The following is a 22,086-nucleotide window of genomic DNA, read 5'->3' on the forward strand; positions in this document are numbered from 1 at the left end:
CTGTCAAAGTTTTTTGAACGCAACCAACTACTTAAACGAGCATGTTCCGCGCTAGCGCAGCCAGAAATTCCTTCCGGAAGGGGTTTCTTGGTCTCAAAATTCGTTACACGTGTAATCATTACTATATTATGATTGGCAACAATGTTAAAACCAAGACCTCAGCTGGGGGAGTTACCCCAAAACAGGGAGGGGGGATTTGGGGGTGAAAATGCCTTTTCTTCCACTTCGCTGCGCAACTGACGTTCCGCATAGCTGGATTGACCGTGCAGGTGATAATGATTTACCATTTAGGCGTTGGCAAGCCAGATCCCAAATGTGGAGTTACGACAGGCAAACACATCAAACATTTGTGAATGAAAAAAAAAATCTTTCGCAGTTTATCTGTTTTTTTTTTTTAAATGTATCATTTATAGTGGTAAGTGTAGTAGTTTATGAAATATATTTTTTTTTAAATTCAGGATATTCTCTTAAGCTAACCCTGTATTTAAAACCATTCATTTTTCAAAGCAGCGGAGGCATGGACCCTCTGACCTCCCCCCACCCCATGTCTCGACTAACTGCTCTTTTTTCGTGCGACATTTATAACCTCTCCTCCATGCAATAAAGTGTTAGTTGCGTTAGTTGGCCTGGAGTCCAGAATTTTTGCAATCAAACCGGCTGTTCATGTTATACCGGCTCAGGAAAAATGCTGTGATTTTATGAAAATGTCAATTGTACTGAAAAAATAATAGAGGGATTTGCCTTTTAATTAAATTGAGGACTTCTGACTGTACTTAACGCTGCAAAGTAGAATGAAGAGCATTGTTTTTTTCCTGTTTGTAGAGTATTTTGCGACCACTTATAACAGCGAATTCGAAATCGAACGCTATGATCTGACATCATCTTCGGATTTCGAATTTGAGACAAACAAGCTTGCTATTGTGGCTTCCTCATGAGCGCCGTAAAGCCCCAAGATATGACCACTGTAGAACGTTCAGACTCTGAACACTTCCGAAAAAGACCACAAAAATGCATCAAAGTGAAGACTTTAGTTATAGTAATTTAATGAAGCATGATGGGATAAAATGTACTTCTCTGTGAGAAATATTTTTACCATATCTTGTTCTGTTGTTTTCTGTAACACTTTAATTAGAACACTCATTTCACCACACCCTACGAAAATTTAGGCTAGTTAGGAATGAATAGAATAGAAGAAAGTATATGGGAAAAAATGGGTAATCCGTTACAATTTTATGTAGCTGCATTTGAAACAATTAGAAACGAAGGGATGTCGGTGATAAAATTACAAATTTGGACGCATCCAGTGTAAAAAGTAAGATAACCTCTCCTCTATTTTGAGGCAAGTAGGTGCTACCATGCAGCATGATTAATAAAATGATTTTAATAAACGCCTACTAAGGCCTATTCCAATAACAGCATTTGTAAACAAGGTTCTTAATCATCTTAATCCAGTTTATAGCAAAATGGAATGACTCGAATTCGTATGGGGATGTTATGGCATGTCCGTGAAACGAAAATGACTCAGAATTGTTTTATAGCTACCCACAGTCAATCGCAATAAATTTATTGTTATAACTGTAAGTTTTCCTTATGATAGTAAGAAAATGATAATTTTTCATTTATAACTGTTTTACAAAATGAAATGCTAATTTCGAGAGGAATAGAGAATAAGTAAAATTATTTTCAATGTCATGTTGTAAGAATTTGTTACTTACCAAATTCCAACTGACTGAGCAGCAAGAATGCAACAACTACACACACCACGTAGTAGTAGGACATCTTCTAATAATTATCGAAAGAGATATGATCTTTCAAATGCTTCATTTCACTTTTATAGAGACCACCAACATTTCATGTGTTAACAGGTGTGAAATACTGAGTCATATTTTGGAAATATGCATCAGCTGAGCTACCAATTTATTTTTACTTCACTTGTGTTTTCAGCAGTTTCCATTTTGTTATATGCATAAATCCAGCAAATTAGTATCAGAAAGAGGAGTGTACACTGTATATGGCGTTTTCTAGAACACCGTTTGCGCAACTTTTGAGTTAAAATGTTTTCTCCTAAAAGGTCTGGTTTTCGAAATGTGTATACAGCCACTTACGGCAAAAACATGATACGCCACAGATGCTACAGCAATACTCTGAGCTTAAACTTAAAAAAAAAAAAAATCATTCTAAAAACTGTTTTCAGAAAGAACTGATTAATTTTAGAGCAAAAGCAAAAAAAAAAAAAAAAAGCTTATCCAGCTGCATAAAAAGGTAACTTTAACGGTTTTACAACTTAAACATTAAAAAATAATAATAAAATATGTTAGGAAATCTTATTTTAGAACGGGTAATTTAACTTTGTTTTAAATACATTTTAAAAAATATTTTTCTGATAAATTGCAACTATTTTCGTAAGATATATAAATAAACTTAATAAAAAATCTATTGGAGTTTGATTCGTGTATTAAATGATCTTGTATGATGAAGTAAATTTAGATTTAACACTAGAATTACGGCGATCTTTTTATGCCTCGAAATACGGTGGGGGTCATTTTGACCCCTGAGAAGAAATCTGCATAGTTTCCTACATAATGTTAAATATTTTTAAAAGTTAGTTTAAAATAAACATATTTATAATAAATGCAGCTTATTTAAATAATACAGAGATTTTCAGGGTACATAATAAAATATTTTTAAAAAAAAGTTCAAATTGCTCTTCAAAAAACCAGCGCTGCTTCAGTTGCATTTCAGAAGCTAGCGGCTAATGGTTCATTTTATGTACAAAAACATTATAAATGCTTCAGGTTCTTAAAATGATACATTCTAAAAGACATTTTTGAGTTTCTGCTCTGTTTCAGCATCAGTAAATGTATTTGCAGTTCTTTTTTTCTCAAAAGGGTCTATATGACACCTACCCGGAATTTTAGTTGTAACCCTTTAGTTTGGGTTTAAAGTAATTATAATTTTCTTGAAATTTTTTTATTATTACACAGCACGATTTTTTAGGAAAAGTCAAGAAAGAATGAAGCTTTTTACGAAAATACAGAGGAGTAGTTAGCAAAAAAAAGTTTGATTGGGGTCAAAATGACTCCTCCAGTAATTCTAGTGTTAAACTTAATAACCCGTTCAGCTCCGGGTTACCCTAAGCAGAGTACAAACACCTACCCTCTATAGCAAAAAATATATAATGACTAGAAAATCACATATCAAGGTATGAGAGGTGAAAATTGCTTCTCCATTTGAGTGAAGCAACTGCTTGTTTGGGGATATTTTGATCGTTGAAATTTCGGGTCGCATAGTTTTGGGCAATTGTTCTTTTCTGGCAAAATAAGCGAGGTCGAAGTACATTAACTATTTTTGGTGCCGAAAAATTGGCAACAGTGTAAAAAAATATACATCCATATGAAGAATCTCAGCTATTTTCTCTAAAAATATGTACAATATGCAATAAAAATTCTCATTTGTAAAGTAATTTGTTTTAAAAATAACTTCATTGCTGGTGCTGTCAGAGCGTTACTCGATCTGTGATTTTGGCAATTATATATATATATATATATATATATATATATATATATATATATATATATATATATATATATATATATATATATATATATATATATATATATATGAGGATATTTTTTAGTTATGACATAACTGACTTCTTTATCTGATACTTGTAGTAATCTGTAACAGTCCTGATGTGGAAATGATATCCAATCTAATGTTCCACCTGTTATCAGTTGCTGAAATGTTACTTTAGTTGTTGCAAACCTGACTGGGCAACGTCGTGATGGAGTGATTTAAATCTACGTAGATTTTACAATGCATCCAGTTTAAGCTTTCCCAAAACTATAGAGGTTTACCTTCTTTAATGACAACTAGAAAGTGATATAAAGGCAGGAGTTCTCGAACTGGGTGCCGCGGCATCCTGGGATGACCTAGGGAAAGGCGAGGGGTGCCGCGAAGTGTCCGAGGTATAATTATGTTGTGGATTTGCCAACTAAGGTCAGAAAGATCAATAAGACCATCCCTCCACTTTTTGATGTAGAATAGAAAAAAATCGCTAAATCGTGACTTCATCGTCATCGAAAAGCCTAACTGATGATAAAGCGTTTTTAGTCTTTAAACAAACAAAAGAGTAGCAAAAGTTATTACAAAAGATTGATGTAAAAATATCCTGATCTTATTTGGTTGAATGCTTTACTTCTACATGATTCACTGTAGGTCGCTAGTGTAAAAAAGTTATTTATGGTTCTGCTAACCTAATTTATGTAGTTGAAGAACTCACAAAGATTAATGTCGCTGTGCATCGTCATTTTTTCCCTGTGATTTGATACCCAAGAAAAGTAAATTGTTGGCCTTTAAGGTCGTGGTGTGCCTTCTTTGCACTCTAGTGTCATAAAATGACATTGAATCATCGGGTTAAGAATATAATCATGTGCTGCACATACATACAGTGGCTCCCAAAAGTGTTCGAACACCTACGACTTTCAATGAAAAAGGCCCCATGCATTGGTTAAAATTAATATTTCGGAATAGGTATATTATTACAAGATCTATGATCTATTTTTAACAAAACTACATGAAAATTTTTAATAAAACATTAAAACTTAATTTTTTAAAAATCAAAAACTAAAAAGTGCCGGAAATTTTATCTTACAAAAGTCTTTGTACACTTTGATAAAATGTCAAAATATTAGCAAATAATCTAACTTTTTACAAAATTATTATTTAGTAGAATATCACACAGTATCAATAACAGCTTTTTAACGTGTGGGAATAGATTTCATTGTTTATTTTTTTCTTTTTTATGCAATTTCTGAGTAAGTGTTCAACCACACTTCGAGTTTTACTGTTTCTAGATCTATTTTCGTTTCAGAGCTGTATATTTGTAATCTAGCCTCCAAATATCTCTAAATATGTTACATTAAGTTGAACTCTGGCAATTTAGGAGTTATTTCTAATTTTAAGGACAATTTTTGAGACATCAAACGCAAACGTGAACTTCTTATCGTTATATCGATAAAAAACAAAGTTGTTTCCGATTACCAAATTTTGGGCTAATAGTTTAAAATTGTGTTTTAAAATATTTAAATGAACAGCATGATTCATTATTTCTTTTAAAAATTCTAGATTTCCAAGTCCTGATGCACTTATGCACCCTCACACAAGAACACTTTCACCGTCCTGATTAAGTGATCCAACTAGGTTCTTAAGATTAAATTCCTAATTTTTTCTTCTATTGACAGATATACAACAATTTAACCTAAAATATTGAATTTATTTTCCTCTATAAGTAAGAAGTTGTTCCAAAACTTTTTGAGCTTATTTATCATTGATTTTACGACGGAAAGCGTAAGCTTACTGTTTTTCTCACGAACAAGAAAATTTCTGCATGAAGACATCCCGCTAATCAGAGAACTTGACGAACAATTTTAGGTGAAAATTAAACATAAAATGTTTCATTCAATTCTGCAGAAACTTTTTCAGCACACAAATGTGTATTTTTCATAATTTTTTTAACTGTAAACCTCCGATCAGACTTTGTTAACTTTGCCAGTTGACCTTTTCTTACCTTGTTTTCGATCCGATTCTTGTCTTTAAATCATTTTTTTAAGCACTTCACTATAGAATGGTATAAATTAACTAATTTAGAGACATTTTAAACCAATTTATGTCTACTGTGAGGGGAAAAAATCAAATTTCGAATCGTGTTTGTTATTTTCTACTTATAGCTGCCATTAAAAAATAAAAAACAGAATATTAGGGAATAAATAAACAAAAAATTAAAAGCAAATGACTTTACAGTGTCATTACAATACAAAAATAACAAAAAAACCACATATGATAATTTTAATCATCAATTTATTCAAAAATATTTCAGTGTACGATGACTTTTGTGGCGTATTTTTTCTTTGTCTCTTCGTTTTTTGACAAATTTCAAAAATAAAATCTGGCAATATTTTGAAAAAAACTACTAGGTTTTTTTCAGAATGGCATAGGAATGGTGTGAAAAAAAATTGGACTTCATATTCGAACTCAGCTTTGCGTTATTTTGGTTTTACTACAAAATTTCAAGGTGTACGAACACTTTTGGGAGCCACTGTATATATGCACGAATTGTGCCCATAAGTGACAAAAAAAAAATAAATAAATAAATAAAATAAAATAAAAAGGAAATTCAATTAACTTGAATTCTGACATTTGGAATTCAAATTATGTATTTCGCAATCACGAGTTGCGACAGGGCTCTACTCATTGGAGTTATTGTTCTAGAAACAGACTCGTGTCCCATCAAGCTTGCCCCTCCTCCTGGGCGGTTACGTGTGTAGGTGTATGCGTGTGTGTAGACGTGCGTGCATGCATGTATAGGCTTGTGTGTGTGCGTAGACCTGTGTGTATGCACGTAGGCGTGTGTATATGTGAGTGTGTATGTGTGAGTGTGTATGTGTGTGAGCATGTGTGTGTGCAGGACATGGACGATTCCGACCAGGAAAAGCGTATTCCGACGCGCCTGCAGAGGCCCCTGGTCCAAGCTGAAAAAGGAACCACAACGCCAAGGACGGTTAAGTGAGAAAAATAAGCAATCGTGATCTGCTTCGTGGTTTAATCTGCATTGAATTAAGGACTCTTTCAATTTGTTTTAGTTTCCGAGTACTATTTGACGTCTTTGTCTTTGAGTCTGCGGGAAGTAATCTTTGCCCAAGATTTTCTTTTTTCGGGCCCAAGTGCCTAATAAGGCCAAATCGCTTTTCTTTGCTAAAACTGTTAAAAAACATAACTGATCCTTTTATTTTCATTTGGTTTCATTTTTTTTCTTTATTTTTATGAGTCATCCAATGAATATGCACAAGCTGGGGCAACTGAATCATAAAGGAGCGAGATATTAGATTTTGAATTTTCTGGTAGTCTTATATGGCACACTTACGCACATATGTCAACTAGTATGTTGTGGCCATCTCGCGAAACTTTCTTCTATATCTTTCTTATAATTCTGATCCCTCCCCATGCTTGATGACGAAGTAATATATAAACAAAAACAAAATTACACACGCGAAAACTTGACAACCATCCCAATTCTTGATTTATCTCAAAAGCAAAGCAAAGAATGAAAATTGAAAGTTATTTTAAAAGCTTTGTTTAAAATAATTACAAACATTTAGTATTTGTTAACAAACACAAGATGGCAACAGTTAAAAAGTTTAAACCATCGTGATTTTCTGGTCATTTTCCAAGAAGTAAAATCACGCGAAATACGCAGCTGACAGTCTATTACGATTTATATTTCTTATTTTTGCAATTATAAAGCTATTTCTATTCACACACAAAAAGAAAAAAAGCCCCCCCCCCCCATACAGCGATTGGCGCCAAAATTGAACCAACGCCTGTTTACATATGGATTCACATTTATTCCAAATTTCATCCAGAACGTAGCATTACTTCTTGAGATATGCACTGTAAAAAATTTCGGTACTATTTTGAACCAATTTATGGTCCACTTGTACAAATATCACGAAAAAGAGGTTCAACTAAAATTTTTCAGAAGCGATGATGGCTCGAAATCACGGTGCAACCACTCGAAATTACGAACTTCACCGTATTTCAGTTCAACTAACGAAGTGAAGTGAAGTTACTCACCGGCCGCCACCTTTATTTACTTCCCGCGGCGCAGCACAGAATTTAAAGCTGCAACCCAAAGGTTTGTACTATTTTGATGTACTTGATGTTACTATGATTACTTTGTGTTTCCATTTAGTGTGTGTCTGTTTGTAGACTCATGGTTTGAACAGTGGTTGGAAAAACTACTTTTTTTTCGTAGCGAACTACAACTACTTTATTACAAATATAGTTAACTACAACTACTTTTGAAAAGTAGTCGCTAATTCGCTATTTTTTTAAAAATAAATAAATAAAAGCATACACATACACACCGTTTGCGGATTGAACAAAAAAAATTCAAAAAGTGGTTTAGATTAATAAAGTGGCTCACTTGAACATGGAGTATAACGAAGAATTATTTATTCTTTCATTCCTTTATTGAGCCAATTTGCCATTCCAAGCATTTTTTACGATTTTTACAAATATTCGCTGCAAGAAAGGATTGAAAAGGTTGAAGTAATTCAACCTTCAAGTTTTTAATCCCTTCCCGACAGTGAATATTTCATTCAAGAAGTGCAAAGAAAATGTAAATAAATGCAGTCATATTTGATTACAATGTTATACAGGCATACATACTATATTTACATTAAATTGATTTAGATGATGAAAAACATCTTTTAAAAGAAAAAAACTTTAATTTTCATTTTAGGAGTTAATTTTATAGGAGCTTATATTTTGCAGGAACAGGTTAATTGATTTTGAGCTTCAAGCTAGGGATCCGGACCTGGACACCATCTCCTTTCTTACGCTGCTGATGAAATGAAGTAAGAGCAGTTTTCAATTTTACCGAATGACCTCAAAAACTAACAATATTTTTTTGATAATTCACTTTTATTTAGCTGATATATCAACACTCCATCAGTAAAAAAGAGAAAATAAAGAAATAGGAAAAATATCCCGAACGGTACCAGTGTTTATAATCAAATACAGTAAAACCTGTAAAGTTGACCACCTTTGTAAGTTGACCACCTGTCTATGTTGACCGTTTTTGCAGGAACGGAATTAGTCCTATCTCATATAATGAAGGAAAACCTGAGTAACTTGACCACCTTTCTATCTTGACCACCTGCCTCTTGACCACTAATGTACCCCAAATTTGGTTTGGCGTATTGTAAAAAACCCTTTGTAAGTTGACCACTTGGTTTATTTTTTGAAACTTAATTTAGCAAATTATTTTATTTTATCATTATTTTTTTATAGCTTTCCAAGAATATTTTTGATGCCAGACCACCGTTTTAAAAACTGAAAATAAAACAGCAGCATAACTAAACATCCTTGTAAGTTTAACTACATTGGAAAACTACTAAGAACCCTTTTATTCTCCAAACTTGTTTTTCTTTTGTTGTTCTATTTGAGATTATCTTTTGTATTCTCTGTTCAATGAAAATATGTGTCAGTAGAAAAGTACAAAGTATTTTTTTCCAGTTGCAATATTTTGTGGCAACACTGGATTTGTGATAGAGTAAAAGTTACTTGCATTGCAGTATTTCTGCTGCAAGGGATTAAGAAATAGGACATTTTCATTTTCAACTGCCTTTTAGAACTATGAGAGTCCAGCTTGTTGTTCTTTGTGTTATAATTTTAAATAAAATGGCTTCAAAAGAAAGTTAGTTGAACTTGAGATTGATAAAAAGTATGAAGTATTAAAATTAATTGAAAAGGGAGAGATCCAGATTAAATTAGCTAACACATATGGAATTTCCAAAACTAGTGTCTACTAAGCGCGCCAAACTTCAATAAGGAGTTATTTTGTTGAAAAGGTTATAAATGTATTAAATGTATATGAGAAAAAAAAAAAGCGAAAATTTTGTTATTTTTGATTAGCTATGAATTTTTAGGAACTATTAATATCAAATAACTTTTTATAAACTGATATTTTTTTTGATCAATTTACTGAATTTTAAATTTACATGACACATTATACGTCATTCTGAGAAAATAACCTCAAAAAATAGTTGAATAACAGTTTAAATTATTGTTTCAAAGTAACGTTAAACAATGAAAGTGAGCTGAACGGAAAGAGTAAGAGTCAATTAGTCAAAAAATGAATACATGGTGCAAGAAATGACACAAAAAAAATCATTACCCCCTTTATAAGTTGACCACCTGTCTAAGTTGACCATGAAAGTACTGCACCGCAAGTGGTCAACTTACACAGGTTTCACTGTATCAATAAATATATGAAATATGAAACATAACTAAGAATGCTTATTTTACTTCAATGTGCAATTTCAAACTGCAGTGGACTCTCGCTCCAATGTGATTTGACTTACGCAAAATGGATAAATAACGAACTTTTCTCGAATAACGAATTTTGGAGCTCATGCGAATTCCTCATCCCGCAGCACGAAAGTTTTCGGAAGGGAATCGCAAGGCTTAGGTATCACCTTCTTTATTGGGTACTAAATATCAGTTACATAAATGGACTTTCCCTTGACCATCACTGAAAGCAAAAGTACCCCGCACTTTACTAGTCGAAACATCGCTTTGTTGATTTACAAATCGTCACTGAGAATCTTTTTCATTTTAAATATGAAGTTAATGGAACATAATTCCACATAAGCAGGCTGTTTATTTAAATTTTTAAAATGGAAGTAAAAATAGAAAGTTTCCGACAACTGAAGAAATTAAAAAAATGTCGATATGCTTGAACAACTAAAAAGTGCGTCGAATATAATTACTGTGTCTACTGTACAGTACTATTGTAGTACTGCATTTTATTATTGCTACATACTATATGTATTGTCTAATTTTATGCCCGTCTCTCCCATTGATTTTGTGCATTCTAACCGTATTTTTATTCAATAACAGAGCATTAATTTAAATACAGTAAAATTTCAGTTCTCTATGTTTAAATTCGATAATAGGAAGTTAAGAAATGGGTTAAAACAATTTGATGTCTAAAATAATAGTTATGTTCAAGAAAAAAAAGAAAAAATCGTATAGATACCCTTTTCCACAAAGCTAAATTTCAACCTGCGTGCACAAGTGTATGAGGGCCGAGGAACCTTAAAATAAATTCAATTATTATTCATGATTAAATTATCGCCTTGAAAAGGCTTAAATTGCTGTATGAATGACCTTCAGTTGAAGCATTCAGATTTCCGTATCGTCACTTTGAAGAACGATGCATTTGAGCATGTCCAGGGACCATGGGAGTCATGTTTAAGTGGAACATATGGTCACCTTAGTCATACCTGTTGCTTTCCAACCTAGCCCTTTTTTGCATTAATATTTCTTTTTTTTTTCATTATCTTTATCTGAGTTAAGTGATTTAATTAGCTACTCCATTTTAAGATACATTTTATGTCCAAATGCTGCTCTAAATATGTTGTACACTTTTATGCTTTTCACAGAACCTTACTCAAAGTGGCCCTCGACAGGATCCCGACTTTGTGGTCTGCTGTCTCAAAAAGATAGCATCCTGTGCAGGAGATGTACTTATGGGCAAGGTCAACCAGTTGATAAGGTCAACCAGATGATCAAATTTTAAAATTCAGATTTCTAAACAAATAGAGTGTCATTTTGAAGGTAAAGAGTTGTATATTTTGAAATGCCTGTCTAAAATCTGATCACTTCAGTTATAAATAAGTTACAGGAGGTTAAAGTATTTTTAAACCATATTTGGTGACTCTCAAAGAAATTCTGTTTTTCCCAAAAAATACATACTAATATTATAAATTGAGATGAATAACCATTTAAAGATACAATGTGTTGCTGGTAATGTGGCAAAAATGTAATTCATTTTGATTTGTAAAAGAATTCCTGTGGGGTACGTTAAGTGTTTTACGTCCAAAACCAAAATGTGCAGTTAATTATGCTGAGCCAATAATTTTAAAGCTACATACATGTATTTTTGGGTACAAAGTAAGATTTTCAATCTCATTGACGTAACCTATTTTTATTTTGTAACAAGTGAATATTTTTTACTAAAATCTAAGCGTCGGACATAAAAATTTTTTTACGTCCGACACTGTTACAATCCTTTAAACACCATATGTTTTCAACTGTGTTTCTCCTTTTTTTGCCTTTGATTTCAAAGTTAAAGTGAAACATGCATTAGAAACAACTTAGTGAACTTACTGTATAACATTTAGGGTTGCTAGGGGTAAGTAGGACCCCTTTTGAGAAAAGGTGTGTTGGATGAATGTAATACAGTTGATTAAGTTCAATTTTGGCAAATTTGCCTAAGTTATGATTGGAAATAGCAATTGGAAACACTAAATGACTACGTCTATGTAAAGTTGGCTAAGGAAGAACCATTATCAACATTCAATCCATATAAATCTTGATGGTTTTCTATCAGTTAAGTTTCACAAATAACTAATCACCAGCTTTTGTAGCTGAACTATCAATTCCTACTAAGTCATCATAGTTGTCTTGTATTTCACTAATACAAATATTACGTCAGAGAGTTGCTTTTGATTTTCATATCCTCACTGTTATGGGGGGAACCACTTACCCCATAGTGTTGGGACCTCTTCTAGTGAAATTTTACGGGGTAAGTGGGGCTCCTCCTCTAAAACAGTTTTGAACAATATTTTATTCAAAAATTCTGATTGCAGTATGCACTCTAAGTTAAACTGTGCATGATGTTTAATGATCATAAAAAATATATGCTAACCGGGAAACACTTTGAAAAATTCTGCTTAAACTCGCCAAAAAAAAATTTTCAAATTTTTTTTTTTGACTAAGTCAACTGACCTAGAAAAAAAATTCCACGTAACCCAATTATATTCAAAACTAATCACTGTGATGAACCATGACATGATCAATGTAAAAAAATATAAAAACTGTATGCATATTTCAGTTTTAGGGGGGTGACCCACTTACCCCAGTGTCCCACTTCCCCAATCAACCCTATTTTTGAATTTACTTCATAAATTTTGTTTCAGTATATGTAACCTATATTATATATTTTTAACTGTAATCATTGTTATGTATTTACATTTTAGAGCAATAGTTTACGTCCAATATGAACAATTTATGTCCGACACCGAAAATTTACGTCCGACACCAAGCTAAAAATATTTTTAAAATAATTTTATTCCTTATAATATTTGAAAACTGAAATATGCTTCAATAATAAGTTTTCTTTATAAATATGCTGTTTTTAAAAATAAAATGTAAGCCAATTCACAGACTTTTAATAATTTTTAAGTGAACCATCAATTTTACTATTTGTGTGTTTACGTCCGACACCAACTCTTTACATTTTTTTAAGTTATACTTTAGGGATCGATTGTGAAAAACTAACATGATTTTTTATTCCGTGGAATGTAGTAAGTATCTTGTAAATAAATTTGATCATTTTAGAACAGTTTATATTTGGTAAGTGGAATTAAAACAGAAATTTTTTTTCATTTTTTACGTCCAACACCATGGAATTGCCCTTATTTAATGTTTATTTATTTTATATTGCTTTATTCATTTGTTTATTTATTGTACATTCATTTTCGTTTTGTTTTCTTTTTTAACTCATCTTTATTTACTAAGTCATTATTGTTACTATTTTCATGGCTTAATGAAGATAAAATATCTATTAAACCATGAATGATGAGTGTAGTACCACCATTTATATTCTGTTCAGACTTCTAATATTTACACAAAGGGTCCACTTAAAGCAGATAATGTAAAAAGACTGAAATTCTTTTTTTTTTTTTGACATTAAACATCACCTATCTGCCCACTAATCTAAGGAATGAATAGAATCTAGTTTTCTTTTTTTTTTTTAGATCAGTTTTCTTAAGCATTCAAAAAAAAATACATACTGGTATATTTTACTTAAAATACTCACAACGAGTAATAAAAATATTTATCACTCTCATTTCGTTTTTAAAATTTGTGTTAAAAAATAAAATGCAGGTAAAATGTCATTTCTGTACCTTGTCCACAACATGCATTCTATCGATTTTCCAGCAAGTTTACTGTACAATGATGCTGTGTTAAAAATGTATACATACAAGTATTATACGTAAAATAGCATAAATCTTATTAAATGTGTCAAATCGATACTCCTAAAATCATTCCACATTTTGTATATGTGTCCATAGATACTGCTATTAGTACAAAAGAAAAGAATAATAGATCTTAATATACATATAACGGTGTTAGTTAGCCACTTGAATTCCCCCCTCCCCCTTTTTTCAATCTTAAGTAAGCCATTCATAATATTGTTTTGAATGTAATTCAAAATGTAAATTTTGAATGTGAACTATAGTTAAATTTTAATAAAAATAAACATTTAGCGGTTAATTAGTTCTAGTGAGATCCCTTGTAATTCCTATTGTTAATTAAATTTTAAATGTCCTGTTTAAATCTTGTTTAATTAGTTCAGAATATTTTGTCTTATTAAAATAGTTTTAATTTTTAGAATATGTAGAATAAAACAGACGTTAAAAAAATGTTTTTTAAAAGTAAAAATTTTTTTTTTGGTCCCTCTTAGCAATTTAATTGAAGTTTGCTATTCTCCTTTTATCCTTCGTAAAATTTGAATACTATCACGCATTTGCATAATTGTTTATTAACTGAGTAGTGCTTTCATATTACATTAATACAATAAACTGTTTTCTAATTAGTTTTTGTTTTCAAATATTTTCAGTATACACTTACACATTTTTTGTTTTAACTTCTAATAAATAGAAATTTGGATACGAATTGCAAAAAAGCATTTTTTATGTAGTCTGATCCAGTTGTCTACTTATTTCAGTTTCTTAACTCAAGATATGCTACATAAATGAGAGAAAGTCAAGGGGGGAATATACTAGTGTAAAAAAAATGTATTTGTGAGGCCAAAAGCATAAAATTAAGGAAACATTCCTGAAAGCGAGATTATGTGTAGCAACATAAGAAATGTGCCATCGTGAACATACTATTGAAATTTGAATCAACATTCCTTAAATAGTCTTTTGTCTAATTTTTCAATTTTAATTACTTGAAAAAAAAAATTAATCTTTTCCTGAGTTTGTGAAGCATTCAAGTTAGGATAGTAGTTAATTTTTTGCATGAAAGTTGAATTTAAAATCATTGCTAATTTTGGACAGTAAACCCTCATTAATCCAGACCCAATTAAACCTGTCTTTGCTTAATCTGAACAGTCATTTATGTGTACATGCTGTATAAATGAAAGGCCATTTAGAGCAATAATGTTTTTTTGTTGGCTGTATTTCGTATTTTTATATTTTTCTCTTGCGCAGTTTTATATTTCATTGTCTTGAGTTCAACATTTTACTGTGTACAGTAGTTTGTTTATGCACCTTGGCTGAATTTGTAGGTTAATTTGTTTAATCCACTTTCATTAATTCAAACGACTTGGATCACATATTAGTTACTACATTTAGATATTTTTTCGACCATTGCATGGTTTTCATATAAGAAATAAAACCCAATGGGTTAATGTATGAGATGAATGTTTCAACTTACCATAGGCAAAAGTTAATGTGAAATACACCTCCAGCTCAGTCATTTCCAGCCGAGGACTGCCCTCGCGTTCAATCTTCGAGTTGAACCGAACCATTGTTTCGGTCACTCGTCTGGTCTGCTAATTTTATATTTGCTACCAGTTTGTTTCGCACTCTTGGCTTCCTTACGAGGTTTTCCATCTCCATCTCAGTCACTTTCCTATGCCGGGCTGATGAGTGCTAATAAGCACGAAACTGCAGTCCTCGGCTGGAAATGACTGAGCTGGCGGTGTATTTCTGCTTTAGCCCTGGCTAATGGGCGGTAATTTACTGAAAAAGTTAATGTACTCGAAAAATCACCCATGTAAGTATTTTTTACATTTATAGAATTTTTATATTGTATCTCCTTTTGGTTATGAGAAATAACATAAACATATTTAAAATTGAATATTTTAAAACTTTTTATGTACATTTGTGAATAAAGATATTATTTAATTTATATTTTGTGTTCATTTACTGATTTTTCCATAATTTTCAAGTATGTTGTTGGAAAAAATATTTTGGGGAACTCAAAAAAGAAAAGATGGTGTGAAATCAGTTAACACAGTATTTGCAATATTTTTACAACAAAAAAACAATTTTTGGAGACAGCATGCCCCGTACCCCCAACTGCTGCCACTGCTCTGTTTATATAACATATCCATAACACGCAAACAACACTTTTTCTTACTTTAATTGACTATTATTAATGTGTTGCTATGTCGAAATAAATGAATGTGTTGCTTAGAAAAAACTTGGATGTTTAAAAATACAGTGGACGCTGGTTAATTGAATCCGAAGTAAATTCAATCAAATGTGTTATTGAATCAAATCTTCAAAAACAGAACAAAATCCAGGTTTTATGAATTTGTCACTTTATTGAATCAGCCACTTTACAGAATCAAAACTGTGTAGAACAAAGGGGATTCATGTAAGAGGTGTCCACTGGATAACCCATAAAAATAATGTGCATTAGGTTTGTTTGCCACTTGAAACTTGCACATGCTACAAAATTTGGTGAATTTTTTGTATTTTTTTTAAATGTTTTATTTATATCAAATAGAAAAATAAGAGTTCAATGTTCTTGAACTAATCTCCACTATAACCTAATTTTTCATGGTGTTATGTAGGGGTGCCACCTGGGGCGGGGGATCGTGGCGCACATTGCGGCATTGAAATTTAATGGAAGGGGCTGCTTTGAGGGGTATTTTTCTCTTTTGGAGGGGGGAGAGTTTGTGGCATTTAGAGAGGTGCTCCCCTGATTTTGGGGGGTATAATCATCCCTGTGTTATGTATAGATTATTAAATAGAGGGAGGGTTGTGTTGAGCAATCACGATTGCTTACTGTTTTCACTTGACAGCAGTTGATTTGTCTTTTGATTTTATTTTTCTATACTCATAATGTGGCGTTCTGGGCCTTATAATCAAATTACAGTGGACGCCGCTTTATGTGATCACATTTAATGTTTGTGTAACACAATTGTCGATCAGCTGAGCCTTGTTTGGTTGTGCATATGTACATTCAACTTTTCTCTGTTTTTATAATCAGCCGGTTAGATATCAAATCACTTTCGCTCAAATGTTATCACATTAGGTGGTGTCTACTGAATTTACAAACAACCACCTTGAGTTGACACAATCATTTTTACGCAAAATCGGTATACAGCACATAACATCTAACACCCAGCCCATGGCATTCATTTGAATTTTGACGTCTTGAATTCAAAAAAAGTTGCAATAAAAGCCATTAGTAGAAACAGGAAACCCAACGTGTCAAGTCCTATCGCAATTTGTGATTGCAAAAAACATGATTTTTATTAAAGATCTCAAAATCCACTTTTTTATGTATAGTAACAATACACAATTTAAATGCTAAACAAATCCAAACCAAAACTTACTATCTGTTGTGTTTTTTTAAACATACTTTATATTAAAACACTACCTGCATTTATTTATTTAGTTTTCTTTCTAAAAGAACACCTATTGATTACAAAGTCAGCTTGATTACTTCCTAACAATCTTTGAATTATGTTTTTTACTCAAGTTGTATAGAATTGTAATTTGCTTTTTCTTTTGCAGAAATACTCTTACCTGTCAATTTTATTAATTTTGATTGTCAATTAGTTTATGCAATTAATTCGAGTAAATTAATTTTAGTTCGAGTTATTGATTTTAGTTTTAATTCAACGAAAAAGATTGCCCTGCCTGTCCTAGGGGGGGGAGGGTGATGTCCTTTTTTCACCCCTCCCCCTTCTACATTAATTTTTGAATCAATCATACATTATTTAAAAAATGAAATGTTTACTTGTGTGCAAAAATAGTTGAAGAGAAATTCGATGCATAAACGAAAAAAAAAACGAATTTTATTGTTTATCCGTTTAATTACTTGGAATACATTTTTCTTCACACAGAAACGAAATAAAAGTTCAAGCACATTTGAAACAATATATATGTTACGGCCAAAGCCCGAAATCGGCCAGTTCGCGAATTGGCTGGCCATTTCGCGAACTGGCCAACATTATCAAAAACGTACCGGCCAAAGCCCGAAATTTTCTTCATTTCGGGCTTTGGCCGGCCAATTCGCGAAGTGGCTATGGACGATCGGCCAAAGTACGAAGAGATAAACCAAGACCAGATTGTGCTTCACTGTTAAAAATGTAGCATTTTAAAATAAGTACTTTTGTGCACAGTTTTTTTTTCCTTGAAGTTCATTTGTTTCACAAACGAGTTCAAATATAAGGGATACCTCTGTGTTAAAAATGAACTTATAACACATAAAAATATGATCTCGTGTCATTCTGTTTCTATATTAAAGCCATAATAGATATTATTCAGTGACAGTAAATGATGTAACAACGTGATTGCGTAAAGATGATTGGATTTGCGCCCTTCATATGAACGAATTACATCTTAAATAAATGAGTTGTGTTAAGTGTGCGAATACAAAGGTAAATTGAGGCAGTGAGTGAGAAGCAAGGGATGAAAGTGGACATTTTCAAGTTTTGAGCAAAACGACTATAAAGATAACGTCCTAGGTAGGCTTTCATTTATTTTTTTTTCTAAATAATGCTGTACAGCAGTATCTACCAGGGCTGCTATTACTATCTCTTGCCCCAAGACAAAGGAGGGGCTCACCTACCATTTGTATGCGTTATCTCCAAATTTTTAATTTTGTCACATACATCCGTTTGCTTCTCACTGCCTCTATTGAATTAAGGACGATCGACAGTCTTTTTATGCTCCATAGACCTAATTTTAAAGATTCTAGATCATATTGTACCAAGAAATATTGTTTCAAAAGATTTTAAAGTATTTTGCAAAGCCTCAATACTAAGGGTTCAATAAGACAAACATAAAGAAAAAATAGCTTTCTTGTTAATATTATTTTAAAGACATTACTTTAATGCCGCGTTTTGTTGAAATTCCCCTACATGTCCTTATTAATATTTTATACATAAATGTCATTATGTTCATTTTAATTTACACTTAGTATTGTTTTTTTCCCTTTTTAAAACAGTTCGTATTTTTATGAACCAATATTTCAGATGGGAATGCAATCTGGAAAACTTAGCATATTTTTCTTATTTTTTTCTTTTTACATTAAGGAAAGGTTGTTCTTACTGTCATAGTATTTATTTTAATTCTTCCTTTTTTTTTTTTCAAACGTTTTTACTCACGTTTTACTGCATTTATTTTATGTTAATCTGATTGTGCGTATTTTAACTGAATTTCTTTTCGTCTTGCTGTACTTGCAATGCGGATTTTAATTTAAAACTTTTTCTTCTAGAGGATGCGGAATGATCATTTACAGAAATTGTGTTGCGTATTTGAGCAAAATTCTTTTTTCCTAACTGGGATGAAGGAGCAAGATTTTCCTTTTGTTCTAGATACAACGTGTTTTTAGTTACCTTCTTTTTTCCTGCGAGGAAGGTGGAAGAGCGGGATTATCGTTTAAACGTTTTCGTACGAAAGGTATCATTAATCCATGCGAGTTTGGTTCGCTCGCTAATCGACAGGGTTACGGTTGCGTTGTTATTTGGCGAGTTTGGAGAAAAAAACAACGGAATTTTTTCATTATTTTACATTTCAAAGCAACTGTTTATATAATTTAATTGCTTTTTATTTAGTGAAATATTTTAAATTGCAGATATATATTATTATTTTTTTTTAGATTCTCTTAAAAGTGTATGCATTTTCATATAAGGAAATAATTATTTTGCATCAGAGAGATATGGTGGGGTAGATTTTCATTTATTCAAGTAACTTCCTTTAAATTCTTAGCATGGGAGTCGTCATGCGGATATTGCCTGTAATAATTAAAAGTACTCTCATAATTTTCGAAATGGCTTATCGCACCAACGCAACGCTGTGAATAGCCCGTGGGTACAGACTAATTGCACGGACTGGGCGCAAAACAGGCTAAATTTCTCCTCTTCACTATCTCGTTTTTAAATTGTCAATTCTACGCTATTGAAAGCAGAAAAAAAAATTGTAGCTTTCCATGTCTCAAACTTTTTATTTCCAACAAAGAATATATTTCAAGAAAAAAAAAAATCAGACATGGATATTTAATTAATTTCTAAATGGAAACAAGTCTATATTATTCATGCAATAAGTCACTTACAAAACTTGTGCTGCCGACAATTACCCGAATATTTGGCTTCTTATCACTATTTTATGGCTATTTTGTTTTAGTCATGATTGATTTTGACTTGGAGATTTTCTCTGAGATATGGTTTTGCAAAGATTTTTTGAAGTTTCTAGAGTAAAAGAAGCTAATGATCAGACATCTACCCTTATTAGGAGTAAGGGTGGTAGAGGGATCTTTAATAAAATTGATTTCAAATAGAATTCTGAGGAGGGGAGCACGCAACAAATTCCTTACCTGTCATTAGGTTTGGTTTCGGAATGAAAATTATACTATTTAAAATTTGTGTCGTAAACACTGAAAGGTTGAGAAACACGGCCTTATGTTTAATTTTAGCTGTGTCGGTCAAGTATTATGTAAGCAGAAAGAGAGGATCCCGAGGGCTACTTATTTTCTCTGACAAGAGGTGAGGGGCCACAAAAATTCTAAGGTAAGCATTAAATAACGAAGCAGTTACAGTGCAACAACAAAAAACGTAGGGAAAGAGCATCCTGTGACGTACAAAATGTCATAAAATCTCATGTAAGCAAAAAGGGAAGGGAGTATAGCGTATATTTATTTTTTCTCACAAAGTGGGAGGGGGGAAGGGGGTGCAAAATGACCAAAAGTTGCTTAGACAATACTTGAATGACCCCTTATTAGCTATCGAATATGATTTCAACTGAAAGTATTCACATTTAGAAGTGCAAATGCGAGAAATACACACTCATAGCTCCGTCGAAGAACTAACGGCAAGTAAAACGCGATCGAAGTTTTTAATAACCATTGGCAGGATCTTCTCAGGGACGTGGTAGCATCCTCCGAGCCCGACGAGATGCCATCATGTCAGCCTAATCCAAAACTAGGGGCCCAACTCGGAATCAAAGTAGTATAAATTTTCCTGGTATTGTGAGGAGAGGGGGGGGGGGCAGGTGACGATAATGACAAGGGGCTCGATTTGGCTCTCGGCGGCCCTGGATCAACCTCTTTCCTAGTTTCTATCACTTGCATGTCCCGCCGTACCTTTGTAAGCGACAGATATGTCATCTACCTGTCAACCTAAAATTTACCGTAATCATTTCGGGCTTTGGCCAAGGATTCCTGGCCACTTCGCGAAATGGCCAGCCAAAGTAGAAAACGCAATATTAATTGCAAGCATTTCGGGCTTTGGCCAAACCTCTTGGCCAGTTCGCGAATTGGCCAGCCAATTCGCGAACTGGCCGAACTTCGGGCTTTGGCCGTAACATATATAATATTTATATCATGAGCTTAATTCTTCCCCATTTGAAAGAGGTTAACCCCCAAAACACGTGTGCAGTGTCCTGCAAATTTGTACATTAACGTTGAATTATTTACGTTTTGTTTTACTTTTCATCACAAAGGCAAAAGCACAAATTTAGCTTTTTTAAATCTGCTCATATTTTTCCTCAAAAAAAAAAAAAAAAAAAAAAATAATAATAATAATAATAATAACAAAAATAAAAAATCTCTGAAAATCTGTATTAGTTAAACGAAATATTATATGAGTTGAAAAACTATCTTTATGCCTAAAAAGTAAAAAGAAAAAATAAGTTCTTGTTTTACATTATAACTATTACTGGATTCAATAGTAATAAAATTAATAATGAAATCGAAAATCGGCGTAGTTGATTAAATGAAAGAATGCAATAGAACCAGATTTTTTATTTTTTAACTCATTTAGATTTTAATAACATTGATTTTTTTTTTCGATTTCTTAGAAATACTTTAAAAAAAAATAATATGTATTTAATAAAAAATAAAGCAGTGCGTAGTATGTTAAACTACGCACTGCTTCTACTATTAAAGTTGGGCCAAAGTACAGTTCGATCACGCTCTAAACCTTCGCATTAAATAAAACCATTTCATTGTTTTACCATATGCTATCCACCCGCGCTCAACCGATCAATATTATGGTTCAACCTCGCACTAGTCTTTTGCGCGAGCGAGACTCATTCTAGGTTTCAGCTTTCACCATTCGTGCGGGAAGAAAACGACGCCGCTTTATGGTTCATTCTTTCCCCAAACAGAGGAGCCAGCAAATGTTCTCCTGATTTTGGTTCGATGTTTCACGGATATTTTTTACAGTGTGGTCTTCACAATGGAAAAAAAAACGTTCGATTGCGCCCCCCCCCTTTTTAGCTATTAAGACCAAAATAAAATCAGCTCTTATACCCTCTAAGGTCTACTGGCCGATAATTTTTTGTTTGATTCCGTTCATTATTTCTTGCAGTCACAATTGACGACAAAAACGTTCTATAGCTCAACCCCCGTTTGAGGTATTGACACCAAAATTTAATCAGCAGCTGTACTTGTTAGGGACAACAAATTTACCAAATTTTGTTTGAT

The 22,086-nt window shown here is 32.5% G+C and overlaps 1 long non-coding RNA gene across 1 annotated transcript in view; it reads right to left on the reverse strand.

Moving 5' to 3' along the window:
• Positions 1-1,814, reverse strand: part of LOC129228373 (uncharacterized) — a 35,814-nt gene extending 34,000 nt beyond the window's left edge. The window contains exon 1 of the long non-coding RNA XR_008580917.1: positions 1,716-1,814. This is a non-coding gene — a long non-coding RNA (uncharacterized LOC129228373). The remainder of the gene's footprint in view (positions 1-1,715) is intronic.
• Positions 1,815-22,086: the final 20,272 nt, after the last annotated feature.

This window comes from Uloborus diversus, chromosome 1 (genome assembly GCF_026930045.1).
Source record: "Uloborus diversus isolate 005 chromosome 1, Udiv.v.3.1, whole genome shotgun sequence".
NCBI classification, from domain to species: domain Eukaryota; kingdom Metazoa; phylum Arthropoda; class Arachnida; order Araneae; family Uloboridae; genus Uloborus; species Uloborus diversus.